Here is a 13,150-nt window from a genome sequence, read left to right as displayed (position 1 = left end):
ACTCCCCTTTTGGAAAAAAAAAAAGCAGAAATGCACAGCACTTGAACACGATTGAGTTAACGTGTTGAAATCGGCAGGAAAAGAACATAATAAGAACCACTTAATGAAGTCTATAAAAAGCCAAAGGTGTAAGTAGTTAAAGCCCGTATTTGTGAGATTTGGGGACCTTGTCATAGTGAATGCTTAACACGTGGTTCATTCGCTTTTATATGAGATTTGGGTCTAACCGAAATATTTATGTAGAACGAAATGCGTTTTGAATTGGAAATTAGACTCCACCTAAAGCAAAAAGAGCCTTAGGTGGAATTCAATTTCCTGAAATGAGAAAGAGGTTACACGTCCCGCGTGCCCTCCACCCCCAGCTAGATTAGCCCCGTGTTAAAGGTAAAGAAGTGACCCAAGAGGCCGGCGTGTCTGTCAGTCCACATTAGGCCCGCGAGAGCGGCGCTTGAAAGCAGACCTCCCAGTCGGAAGCAGATTACGCACAAACGCCGTCATGTGACGACGACGGCCATCCTGATCCTCGTTCGCACACTCTTGAAGCTCAGGTGTCTGGAAAGCTTCCACCGCGAGTTTATTATTAAAACAAAGAAGACTATGAAATTAGTTAATCGTAAATTGGCATTTCCTCAGACAAAAGACGACCCCCTACTAAAACCGCAGGCAGTAATAGTAATAAAAACGCTAGACAGTAGTTTTTTTTTGTTTTTTTTTCCCTCTTTGACTTGTTTGCCAACAAGCAGTAGTTTGACTTGAAAAAACGGAGGCTTCTATTTGTCACCGGTTAGTGTTGTAAAGCAGTATCACTGTCACCCGCATATGCTTTGGTAATAATCCATGCAAATGTGAAAAATATTCATCGCTTTTTTTGGTTTATTGATCACTAAATACTCACAAAATGCAATTTGCTTCGTCTGTCTTTGTCCACGGGCAACTTGCGCAGTTATTTCCTTTTCTACTCTCCCTTGCGATGAGCCCCAAGAATGATTTTGAAATGATGACACAATGTCCCGCGACACCTCTCTGTGCAATTACACCACCGCTATTACAGAAATTAGAACCAAACAGGAAAAGTTTTTTTCCTCTCATCGAGTTGTCGTAAACATCCTTCCATCCATTATCTGTACTGTTTCTCCTCACTCGGGTCGCGAGCCTTTCTATAACCCACACGTTTGTTTAATTGCTGTGTACAGGCCTTTGTTTGGGATTTTATCTACCCCGACCCAGTAGACCTAAATCGGATCAAAAAAAAAATAAGAAGTGGAGCACGGTCACTTGGTACCCTCTCACCTACATATCAATCCTCTCTATTCGAATCTCAACCTGCCTATATTGGGGTAAAAAAAAAAAATCACTAAAATGAGTGAAAGTCAAAAGCCCCCCCCCCCCACCTTTTTCAACAACTCTGCTGTTCTTTTTTGCGAGCGATACGAGTCAGCACAAGTGCTGCGTCTGCACGCTAGCGCTAATAACGCCGACGCTCTCTCTCCCTGGTTTCTGAAGAAACGAGGCTTTCAGTGAAATGGGCTGCGCAGAAACGGGTAAAAGTAGTGCCTTTGGTCCGCTGGCGCACAACAATGCGGCTCAACCGACTTTTATGGGTGTGGCCGCGACTTTGAGTTGGCAGTTAGCTTCAAGCATTTTTGCTTCCGCAAGATGCATTTGGGATGTATTAATATTTTATTTATTTATTTATTTATTTATTTATTTATTTATTTATTTATTTATTTATTTATTTATTTACTTATTTATTTATTTATTTATTCATTTATTTAATTAATTTATTTTATTTTATTTTTTTGTCGGTGTCGAAGTTAATGCTAAATTTGAATGGTGCTAACATTTCGCAGTGGATTTGGACTCAATATACAAACAAAATGTCTGGCTGCTATTTCTCATTTCAACTGCTCTATGATAATAATATCTTTTTTTTTTTTTTTTTTGAACAATTGCATTGGAATAGATGCCTCACCTCAACTTTCCCTTCAACTTCAACCACAGGTTTCAAAATCTGGCCCTCCAACACCTGATTCAAATGATCATCAGCAAGCTCTGCCGGAGCCTGATAACGATTTCATCAGGTGTGTTTGGAGGAGGGAAACTTCTAAAAAAAAAAAAATGCAAGATGGCCGTCCTGGAGGAGCGGAGTTTGCCACCCGTGACTTAAACCGACTCCCTCGAGTGTGTCTTCCTTTTGATTCCGTATCGCTCACAGCCAATCACTGCCTCCGCTGCAATTATGTTGCATAACTGCGCTGACCGGATAAATACGTCCTAGGATATCATCTCTCTCCCCCGCTACGACCCCCCTGCTGCATCAGCGCATATCACTTTTACACCAGCGCCACACCAATCGCCAGCCCAGACTGTAATACATTGTCCTTCGAGCGCAAGGCCAGGGATTTTTCTTGCTCTTCAACCTTAGTCACCCTGCCCCAGCTGTGAGCGTTCTTGGAACACTTCGCCTCCCCTGAGGTGTTTTCGTTACAATATAGGCAGCGGAGGTCTCGTGATCTCCGGGGCTTTATTAGGAAAAATCGAGGTTGTCGGGTTCGTGCGGCCTCAAGGTGTGGAACGCAATGATATGAATGATTGTACGAATTGATAACAAATGTCGCTTTTACCGTACGGTGTCCGTGTGCGTCCGTTTTTTAGGCTCCGCACCAGGGCCGCGGGAACGCGCCCGCCATTTTTTTTTTTTTTTTCCACGACGGACACAAAGGAGGCTGGTGGGCATCAGACTGTAAAGCAAACAAGTCGCCATTGAGAAAGTGGGTTATCTTTTGGTAAACCTTGCCACGTCCCCCTCACGCACGTACGCACAGACGCTCGGATGATCCTGATCGGATGTGAATCTCCACGCTCGCTACGTAAACATCGGTTAACTAAACACGGCCCGCGTAACGTAGGTGTGAAAGGAGTTAAACAAGCATCGCGGGATTAGCTGCGGGTAAACTGACATGTCGACGTCCACGCTTGGCGTGAATATTTCACGGGACGGGAGTTTGACGATACGCTCCAAAACGTCTCAACGTATTTACTCTAACCTGGAAATAAAACATCGCTTCCTGTGCAGCAGCGTTTTCCATTTAAAAACCTAAATTACACGTCTGGGGAACCAGTTAAAAAGGGAAAGGTCTCCCAGTGCAGGCAAAGAGATGCTTCCGTGTTTCAACTGTGATGTCTCATCGCGGCGCCCAGCGGACCCGCCCAAAATCTGGCCCAGCTTTCTACATGAGTTATTAAATTAAGCTTGCCCTGTGTCCAAATGTGCCAGAGCATCTCTTGATATGTGGGCATTACCTTAGTAATCCTCTTAGTGGTGGGAAAGTGGTTTAGCGGGCGCATTCTTTATGACAGAAGCACAAATGGGAGGGAGGGGGGGGGGGGGGGGTTTGCGTGAGCCTTAGGGGGCCCCAGCGGGGGTGAGGGAGGCCGCCCGTCTCGTTCTCCGAAAACTTTTCACCCGGGATGGCCCTGGAGCCACCCTGTGAACCGGCTGACTCCCCGCCCCCCTTCTGCCGTGGAAGCTTTATACAGTGAAGCTCAGACAAAAAGGCGGAAGAATTGTGTCAGAGGTCACATCGTAACAATGAGCATTTTATTGCGTAATTTGCGCAATTTTTTTTTTTTTTTTATTAGACCTTTCTGATCAGGTCAATTAAAAAGATTTATTGTTTTCAGCGATAACAACATTCGGACCACAAGTTGTATCCTATATCGAGAATGGCTTTATCAAGTGCCGTTAAATTCAATGATTACTTTTGCCGTCACCGAGGAGGTTATGTGTTTATATTTCAGGGACAAGAATTACATTAAAAAAAAAAAAGGTGCCATTACATTTTGGATTGGATCCAGGATTTTACTAAGAGGCGTTTGTGTTGTAATGTATTATGTCAATTAAGTAACGAAACGAAAGTGAAATGAATACTTCTCTGGCAGTGTCAGTCGATGAGCATTATATTTCATGCAACAAAAATGAACAACTGGAATTCTGAAAAGTTCCAATTTGTAGTGTTGGCACAAAACCTTCAGGCGTCTGCTAAAGGGCAAAAAAAAAAATAGTATTTAAAAAAAAAAAAAAGCCTTCTACCCGATTAAAATAAATTTGAAAAAATAAATAAATAAATAAATAATAATTAAAAAAAATAATAATAAATATATATATATATATATATAAATATATATATATATATATATTTTTTTATAGGTGGTTGCATGAAAAAAAAAAGAGTAAATCTTGAAACTTGCCATAGACTATATATTTTTTGTGAATATTTGTCTTAATTGTCCGTGCTTAGACGTGAAAAGTCAGGTCAGTTCCGTTTGATGGCTCCAGTTGCTCTGCATGAACTCGTGGTGAGAACGTTTCGGGCGCAGGCGTCGCGTGGGGGGTTCATTCGGTTTACAGTGCAAGGTAATGTTAGGGCACGGCTGTGGCATTGGGATTATAGTGTTGTCGTCACCCGGAGGATTCACGCATACACACACACACACACACACACATTTAAACACACACATTACTTACACTAAAAGACAGCCAGACTCATGACTTGTAAAGCCTTCATTTTGCCTCCAGGCCTCGGCGTCTCTAATGTGGGAGCTTCTCATCCCTTCCCTGTAATCATTCTGTCTCTCTATCATATACATGCAGGGTATTAATCACAAAAGCATTTTTTCACTTGAACACAAGTAGTGACAATCGCCAGTTTTGGAGTGACGACCCGATGCAGGCACATATTTGCCCTTAGCGCAGATACGCTTCCAAATAGCAGACAAAGTCGGACTGTGATAACGTTCCAGTGTTCCCGACGCTTTTGTCTTGTCTCCGCTTGTCTCAGCGTGTAGTAATATTGCGATACAGGAAGTGCAACAACACGCTGCTTCCTCTTTGACCACAGATGGAGGACTCAAACAGACAAGGGGGCCTGCTGGCGGGAAGAGGCGGGGCTACCGTGGAAAGCCAGGCATCACCACCATTAAGGCGAATGAAAGAATAAATAAATAACGAGTAATGAGAATAAATAACGAGAGGGAAAATAATACGAAATTGGATAAATAAAAACACATTACGTCGCTGTTCTGCAAGGAAAGGGTGGTCGTGTGTGCGTGTGTGAGAGTTTAGAATGGTGACGGCTCTCGGGAAGAAACTGTTCTTCCGTCTATTAGTCTTTGATTCGATGCACCTGTTGCGCCTGCCAGATGGCCTAAGATCAAACAGGTGTGAGCGCTGACACTTTATGACCGCGATCACTTTGTAGTTTAACCGCGGAGATTTAAACGTGGAGGTCTCGAGAGGAACAGAGGGGGAGGGGGAGGGGGGGGGGGGGGACGACGACGACGACGACGACGACGACGACGACGACGACGACGACGACGACGACGACGACGACGACGACGACGACGACGACGGCGACGACGACGACGACGACGACGACGACACAAGTGTTTATTACTTAAAATGACAAATGTCATATTAGTGTCATGCTTGGCGATGTTATCTTTATGGTTATTTCCTCTGTGTGTAATTCCAAACATTCCTCCCTTCATATTTTGATTGTGAAAAACAATGAGCGAGACCTGGTGGGAAAAAAAAAAACTTCAGCTACAAAAACTACCGCAGCGACTATGCATCTTCTGTATTTAAAAGAAGAAAAAAAAAAACAATTGAGAAATTGTGGGTTTTTCCAGTGAGTAGTGAACTGTAACCGCGGGATGAAGATCCAAATTATTATTTTATTTTCCTCATTCATTGCTCATCAACCTCAGCGACCCTCGTTTCGGTCAGGCCGTGATTCATGCGCACGTCTTGGAAATTGATTCGCTAATGTCACTTCTACGATGAGTTATACAGTCAAAAAGCTCACTCGCGTCCAGACATGGCTACGCTTATGATTCCTGATTCTGCTCCAATTCTGGAAAATTACTCTCCGGCAGTTTGTTTTCTATGCCAGTGTTCAGGCATTCGACGCGCAAGCGAGACAGCACATTTTGACTGATTGACTTCTTGTGTGCACGCGAGCCTGCACTTCGGAGACGTTGCGAATCTGCTGGACACCTCCGCTGTGTTACGCAATTTTCGCCCCACTAACGATATACTTTCAATCCAAGGATTGGATGCGCGACAATTCCGCTGGAGTTAAGATGGACACGGACAACATGTTATGCAATTTTCATCCCATACTGACACCAAAACTATGAAGAGTCCCAACGTTTGGAGAAATGACACAAGTTGGTCATACAACCAATGCCTCAATATTAAATATAAGTCATTTCATAAAAATATTTTCTGAACTGTTCAGACGTTCAAATTAAATATTACATGACTGTGATTCATCAGTTTCTCATTCAGGGTAGCTGCAATGAACAAAATTTGAAGTTTATGATTATAAAAAAGCAGCAAGAAGGAATATTTTTTTTTATATAACCCCTTATATATAAACTATTATATTAATTACATAAATATGGAGACTAAATGATCATTTGTCTTTACAGTTAGGATGACACATGCAAGACATCATCTGTGTTCAATATACTTAAGAGTTTGGGTTAGTTCCTAAAAATAAAACTTCCCTTTTCTTTATTTTGACCTCATTTCAGCTTGGCGCGAGTCCACTGAGATGTACATCTCACCTTCGAGGAAGCGCACGCATTTTCATGTGCTGTTTTGTGCAACTCAAATCGAAACATGCTGCAATAGAATAAAAAATCCACAGCTATTGAGAGCAAGCTTATTGTAATTAACGAAAAGTAATGAAAATTAAAAAAAAAAAAAGACATTTTCGTTAATGAAATGAAATAAAAACGCAAATGCTTTTTTTTTTAAAAAAAAAAAAAAAAAAAAAGAAAACTAAAATTTTACATTTATAAAATTAACTATAATTTTCGCAAAAATGCCGCAAGGTAAAAAGTGCTTGCCTTTTTTTTCTGCCCACCTGGGTTTAATAAAAAAAATAATCAACTTGGCAAACAAGGCGTCCTAGCTTTATTTATTCTGGACGCATGCATGCATCTAATCTTCGAAGCCGGATCATACGCTGCACTTATTGGAATTTAAAGTCTGTGGACTGGTAAACTTTTCCCTGTATTATCAAAATGTTTTAAAATAATGTTTTTGCTGAACTTTTACTATAGAATACTTACCATGGTGTTTTTCACGCAAGTAAAACACCAATTTCTTTAAAAACAAAACTAATACTATAACTAAAACTATAAAAAAAAAACAAAACTAACAAAAAAGCCGGTCTGAAAACTAATTAAAACTAAATAAAAAAACAAATAAAAATAAAAATGAAATGAAAAATAACTCATTAAAATAACAAAACTATAATACCCCTTTTTGTGCAACAGTTTTTTTATTTCCTCCAATTCCGGGTCATCTAACACAACCTGTTGATTACAATGTGGTCTATATTGTACACGTGTTTTTTTTTTTTTTTTTTCTAATTTAACAAACCCAATATCACGATACATATTTCAACCACTTTTATCTCTCGTGAAACAAAAGTACCGGAATTGATTTAAATTGTAATGCCAGCCTGAAAATTGACTTTAAGTTGGCTTTATTGAGATTTTCTTTCCGAACAAATGCTTGTCACGAGTGGCTGTTTGTTTGCAAACGTTTCTTTCAATGTTTATCTGTGCTGCGTCACAGTGACTACCAGCGACCTTGCTGCTATTCTTGCAGCACTCAGCATGTTCTGCTTGGTGTCTTTGGTTTCTTAACTCACCTTCACCTTACTTGAAACATTCTCATAAAATTCTCATGGCAGCACAGGGAGCAAAAAATAAATAAATTAATGAAATAAAACTACGGTACTAATGCACAAAATAAATAAAAGCATTGTGACATATCAGATTTCTTTTGATTGACTTTCAATTTAACCTGGTGTAAAATAGCAGGTTACCATGGCAACCAATACCCTGACTATAATGAGCTGGCTTCCTGATAGCGATTAACTGGAGTTAAGCCGAAAGAAATTTGGCTAAAATGCTAATCTCTTTCCCGGCCCCCTGTTACGACGGGCTCTGCGAAGGAAGGAGGGAAGTAACATATACCAAGTTGTAAAATGGTTGGGACATAGAGTTTACAATTTATTTTCAGTGAAAGAAAAGAGGTAGGTTTCAAACAAATGAGTTTAACAAAACGGTATTAACCACGCTCACAAATGTATATAAATAAACAATAGCAAGTGTCTCCAAAATGTACAAAAGTCCATCCAAAACGAGAGCCACAAGTAGAGCGAACTGAACTCTTAAATCCCAGCCGTCTTGAGGAGCGGGACCAAGGTCCTTCCATTGTTCCCAGCTGCACAGGTGGTGCGCGTTGACGTTAGTAACGAGCGGGAAAGCAGTCCACCAACGAAGAACGAGCGGGAAAGCAGTCCACCAATGACGAACGAGCGGGAAAGCAGTCCACCAATGACGAACGAGCAGGAAACCAGTCCACCAATGACGAACGAGCAGGAAACCAGTCCATTTACTTTAGTACGAAAGGTGCAAGAGGCCGTGTCCAAATTAACAGGCTGCGACCTCCGAAGGCTGCTTTTTCGGCCGCATGACGTCACTTTCGGCGCGACACGACCGCGCGTGGTGTCCAAATCCACCACGGGTTATGCGGTCCATATAAGGCTACATGAGGAGGAGCCTTCTTAGGCTTCGAGGACCCAGCCTGCGAACTGGCCTTCGGAGGTCGCAGCCTGTTAATTTGGACACGGCCAGAGTTAACGCAAGAAACAAGGGGCGTGGCCTTGTAGGTGGGCCCTAGACAACGGCCGTAACACTCCCTAATGTCGGTCTGCTGCTTCAGACCCTCGAAGAGTTAAAAAAAAAAGTGATGTTTCTTTCACGTTTTCGATAATAGTAAATCACATTTTAGTGGAATTTTCCTATATTTGCGGATGTAAAACCACTCTTCAATGCTTCTGAAAGGAACCCGTGTATTTGTCTGTAAAATCCTTCTTTATCACACTTGTTTACGACTTGACATTTGGATGATTTTCGTTGCGGTGTACAAAACAACCCTCTGACCAGCATGACTATCCTAATGTTCACCCAGACAGGCCTCCGGGAGAAACGTGACGGCGAATACTCTGGCGTGCATGCATTCTTGCGTATACACAACTGCAAGTCCGAATGTACGGAAGAAGATATAATTTATTTTTTTTGCCCACTGTGATGCCGAACTTGCAAGGGAAGCAAATGGCTGAGCCCAATTGATCAAATTACCTTGAGGCTTTAACAATCCAAAACCCAACCGGGCCAACAGCTGAGCAAACAAAAATTCAAAGTACTGTATTATTACTTGTTTATTTTGAAGCCAGACTGGAACGTATTTATACGAGGATTTTATTATGAATTCAATCCCAACCTTATTTTATCTACCCCACTTTGTACAATAATGTACATATTTCTTCCTGACTGTGATTGTTTGTTTTATTAAAAATAACCCAGGTAAGCCTTTTTAAATGACACTCTAAATCCCTGCTCTACATTTAGGAATTTCCAAATAGATTGTTTTGGAATGTGGTCTGTCGTTCTGTCAATCATTGATTGACTTGTAGCTACCTCTCACCTACTCGGATTTGTTGTTGTTCCTTCTGATGGATGTGTGCCAGGTTGTAAAAAGTTCTGGACCATATTCGATAAGTAAAAGTGTTATAGGCTGTGCGCTGTGTCTTACATTTTCCAGTATTAGGAAATGGTTGCTCATTTTCTCCCGAGGAATGATCATCCTGTGACCTTCCCTCCTCAAATCATCACGTCCGTCAATAGTTCTATTAGCTCCGAACAATGTGTTGCACGAGCGATGAGCATTTTTGCCCGCTTTAGATTCTCTTCTAAACAGGAAATCACAGGGCAAGAAAAGCTGCAAAACGTTAGCTTATATTGGTCAGGAAGCTGTCTTTGATAAATCGAAAGTGAAATAAAATTTGTTGTATAAAAAAATTATAGAAAGGAAAATACCGTACAGATCAGGGGTGGGCAAACTTTTTGATTGGCGGGCCACAATGGGTTCTAAAATTTGACAGACGGGCCGGACCAGGAGTGTTTTGGTAACCTCACCTCATCGGAGAAAAAAAAATAATAATAATACATTTAATTTTAAATGAAAGTGAACAAAAGCATTACAACAAAATATCTGTGTTTGACACGCCACAATATTTAGAAAATAAAACATCCACAAGGTTTATTCATTTAATTTTTTTCAAATTGGGCAGGCCAGATTAAAACGTTTAACGGACCGCATGTGGCCCCCGGGCCGTAGTTTGCCCACACCTGGTACAGAATCATTTCATCGCTATAAACTTGAACTGAAAGCTTTCAATTTGTTCTGTTTATGTTTATCTCATTTTTTTTCTTCCTGACCTTTCGTCCTTAAATACACCTGCCGACAGTCTGTACGATAGCGTCTGCACATCACGGCACACTTTTGTTCCACAACAAATTTTAATACCCGAGCACATCACTGTTTATTATATAACAAGGCTGGCTGTGTTTCGAGAAATGACAAACGACACGTGTTTTTTCTATTTTTACTGCTCCTCACCAGGTCAAGACCGTCCTCTCTCTGTGTGTGTACCTTCAGGTCGGCAAGGTTACCCACTCACAGTAAAACGCCGCATCTCTCACAGTGTCGACATGTTCCCCTTTGGTGTGTGGCTTGGCCGCTCCTCACGGCACGGTGAGCCGCATCCAGTCCCCCCCCGAGGCTGTGATCTCTGACACCCGCCGAGCCGGAGCAGCTGCCACGTACCTGAGAGGACGTTAGTCACATTGGAAACCGAATCGCCTTCTGAGAAATCACATTAAATGTTTATGATCTTTGATAAACATACTGAGAGATTGATACTATAGATCAGGCGTGGGCAAACTAAGGCCCGGGGGCCACAAGCGGTCCGTTAAATGTTTTAATCCGGCCCCCGCCCAATTTGATAAAAATTACATTTTTAAATTTTATTATCTAAATATTGGGTTTTTCTCAGAATTCTGACTTTAAAGTGAGAATTCTGACTTAAAGTCAGAATTCTCACTTTAAAATCAGAATTCTGAGATTAAAGTCAGAATTCTGAGATTAAAGTCAGAATTCTGAGATTAAAGTCAGAATTCTCACTTTAAAGTCAGAATTCTGAGATTAAAGTCAGAATTCTGAGATTAAAGTCAGAATTCTGAGATTAAAGTCAGAATTCTCACTTTAATCTCAGAATTCTGAGATTAAAGTCAGAATTCTGAGATTAAAGTCAGAATTCTGAGATTAAAGTCAGAATTCTGAGATTAAAGTCAGAATTCTCACTTTAAAGTCAGAATTCTGAGATTAAAGTCAGAATTCTGAGATTAAAGTCAGAATTCTGAGATTAAAGTCAGAATTCTCACTTTAATCTCAGAATTCTGAGATTAAAGTCAGAATTCTGAGATTAAAGTCAGAATTCTGAGATTAAAGTCAGAATTCTCACTTTAAAGTCAGAATTCTGAGATTAAAGTCAGAATTCTGAGATTAAAGTCAGAATTCTCACTTTAATCTCAGAATTCTGAGATTAAAGTCAGAATTCTGAGATTAAAGTCAGAATTCTGAGATTAAAGTCAGAATTCTGAGATTAAAGTCAGAATTCTCACTTTAAAGTCAGAATTCTGAGATTAAAGTCAGAATTCTGAGATTAAAGTCAGAATTCTGAGATTAAAGTCAGAATTCTCACTTTAATCTCAGAATTCTGAGATTAAAGTCAGAATTCTGAGATTAAAATCAGAATTCTGAGATTAAAGTCAGAATTCTGAGATTAAAGTCAGAATTCTGAGATTAAAGTCAGAATTCTCACTTTAAAGTCAGAATTCTGTGATTAAAGTCAGAATCCTTCCAATCTTTTTTTTTTTCTCATTCATGGCCCTAATCCTCTTCCGTAGAACTCATTGTTGCCCGCCAATCAAAAAGTTTGCCCACCCCTGATTTAGATCCTCTTATAGAAATGTTACTACTACTTGTAAATTGTTCTTGTTTTGAGAATAAAGCTGCACTAAAATGTAATAACACCTTTATTTGTTATTTATTTTAGGTGTCACCCAGACATGACAAGTCCTAATCGGAGCACCATTTTGAGTGTGAGCCAAAAGCGAATGTCCAATATTTGCCCGGAGAGCCTCCTTCCAAAATGTTTTCATTCTTGTTTCCCGAATGGAGCATCTGTTTGCTTTCCATGTCAACATGGCCCGAGTGTGTTGATATTACAAATTCCAACCTAACGAGTGTTTATTTAGTGACTTGTCACCTCAATTATGCCAATATTGAAAAAAATACAAATCAATAAATTAATGGCTAATCATGTTTGACTAACTTTGGTCGGAAAGGTGACGCCAAATGATTTACACCGCTTGATTTCAACATATTGAAGTCACGGAATTGAGTCCAGGGTAGGACTAGTGGTCGCTTGTGACTCCAATGAGGACAAGCTGACCTGTTTAGTGTCTGACCTGAAATGAGCAAACCTCCCTGGTTAAAACTACATTTTGGCACGTTCAGGTTGACGATGCGGAATCGGAGAGGAAGTCGGGCATCCCGAGTGATGCGCTGACCATGCGGAACTGGAACATGAATGGCGCTCGCTCGGCTGGCGCGTACAAAGCTGCATATTAATATCTCGGGGTTGACGCCGACTAGATGTTGTGTAACCAGATTTATGACCAAACTCTGGCATGTGACCCGTATTTGCTGCTGGCTCCTCGACAGTGACACAATATGGAAGCTGTTGAATATGCACGAGTGTTTATCGTGTGTCTTCCTTCGGAGACATGTTGGTGGCAGCATGCTTCCACGCTTATTCATATTGTCATCAGCTAGACAAGAATGACAAATCAATTGACCCCCAAGTTCTTTAAAGTCAGGAAGGATCAACAGTATACGGAAATGGAACACCCCCCCCAACCGTCTGCAAAAATTGAAAAAAAGGGAAAGTTGTCTTTTTTTTTTAAATTGCTCTTATTATTTTGAATTTTTTTATTTTATTTTTTTTTTGGGGGGGGGGGGGGTACTTATGCCTCTCTTACCCCATTGCGACCCACGAAAAACTGACGGCGCGAAAAGTGAAGCGCCCAGTGGCGAATTTTTCCCTTTCTGTTGCTATACGATGACCGTTGGTGTCAAATCTTTTAGTGATCGGCC

This window comes from Idiotropiscis lumnitzeri, chromosome 2 (assembly GCF_059441095.1).
Source record: "Idiotropiscis lumnitzeri isolate Australia: NSW breed Sydney's pygmy pipehorse chromosome 2, RoL_Ilum_1.0, whole genome shotgun sequence".
Taxonomy (NCBI): Eukaryota; Metazoa; Chordata; class Actinopteri; order Syngnathiformes; family Syngnathidae; genus Idiotropiscis; species Idiotropiscis lumnitzeri.
The sequence above is the reverse complement of the archived record's forward strand: the minus strand, read 5'-3'. Positions refer to the sequence as shown.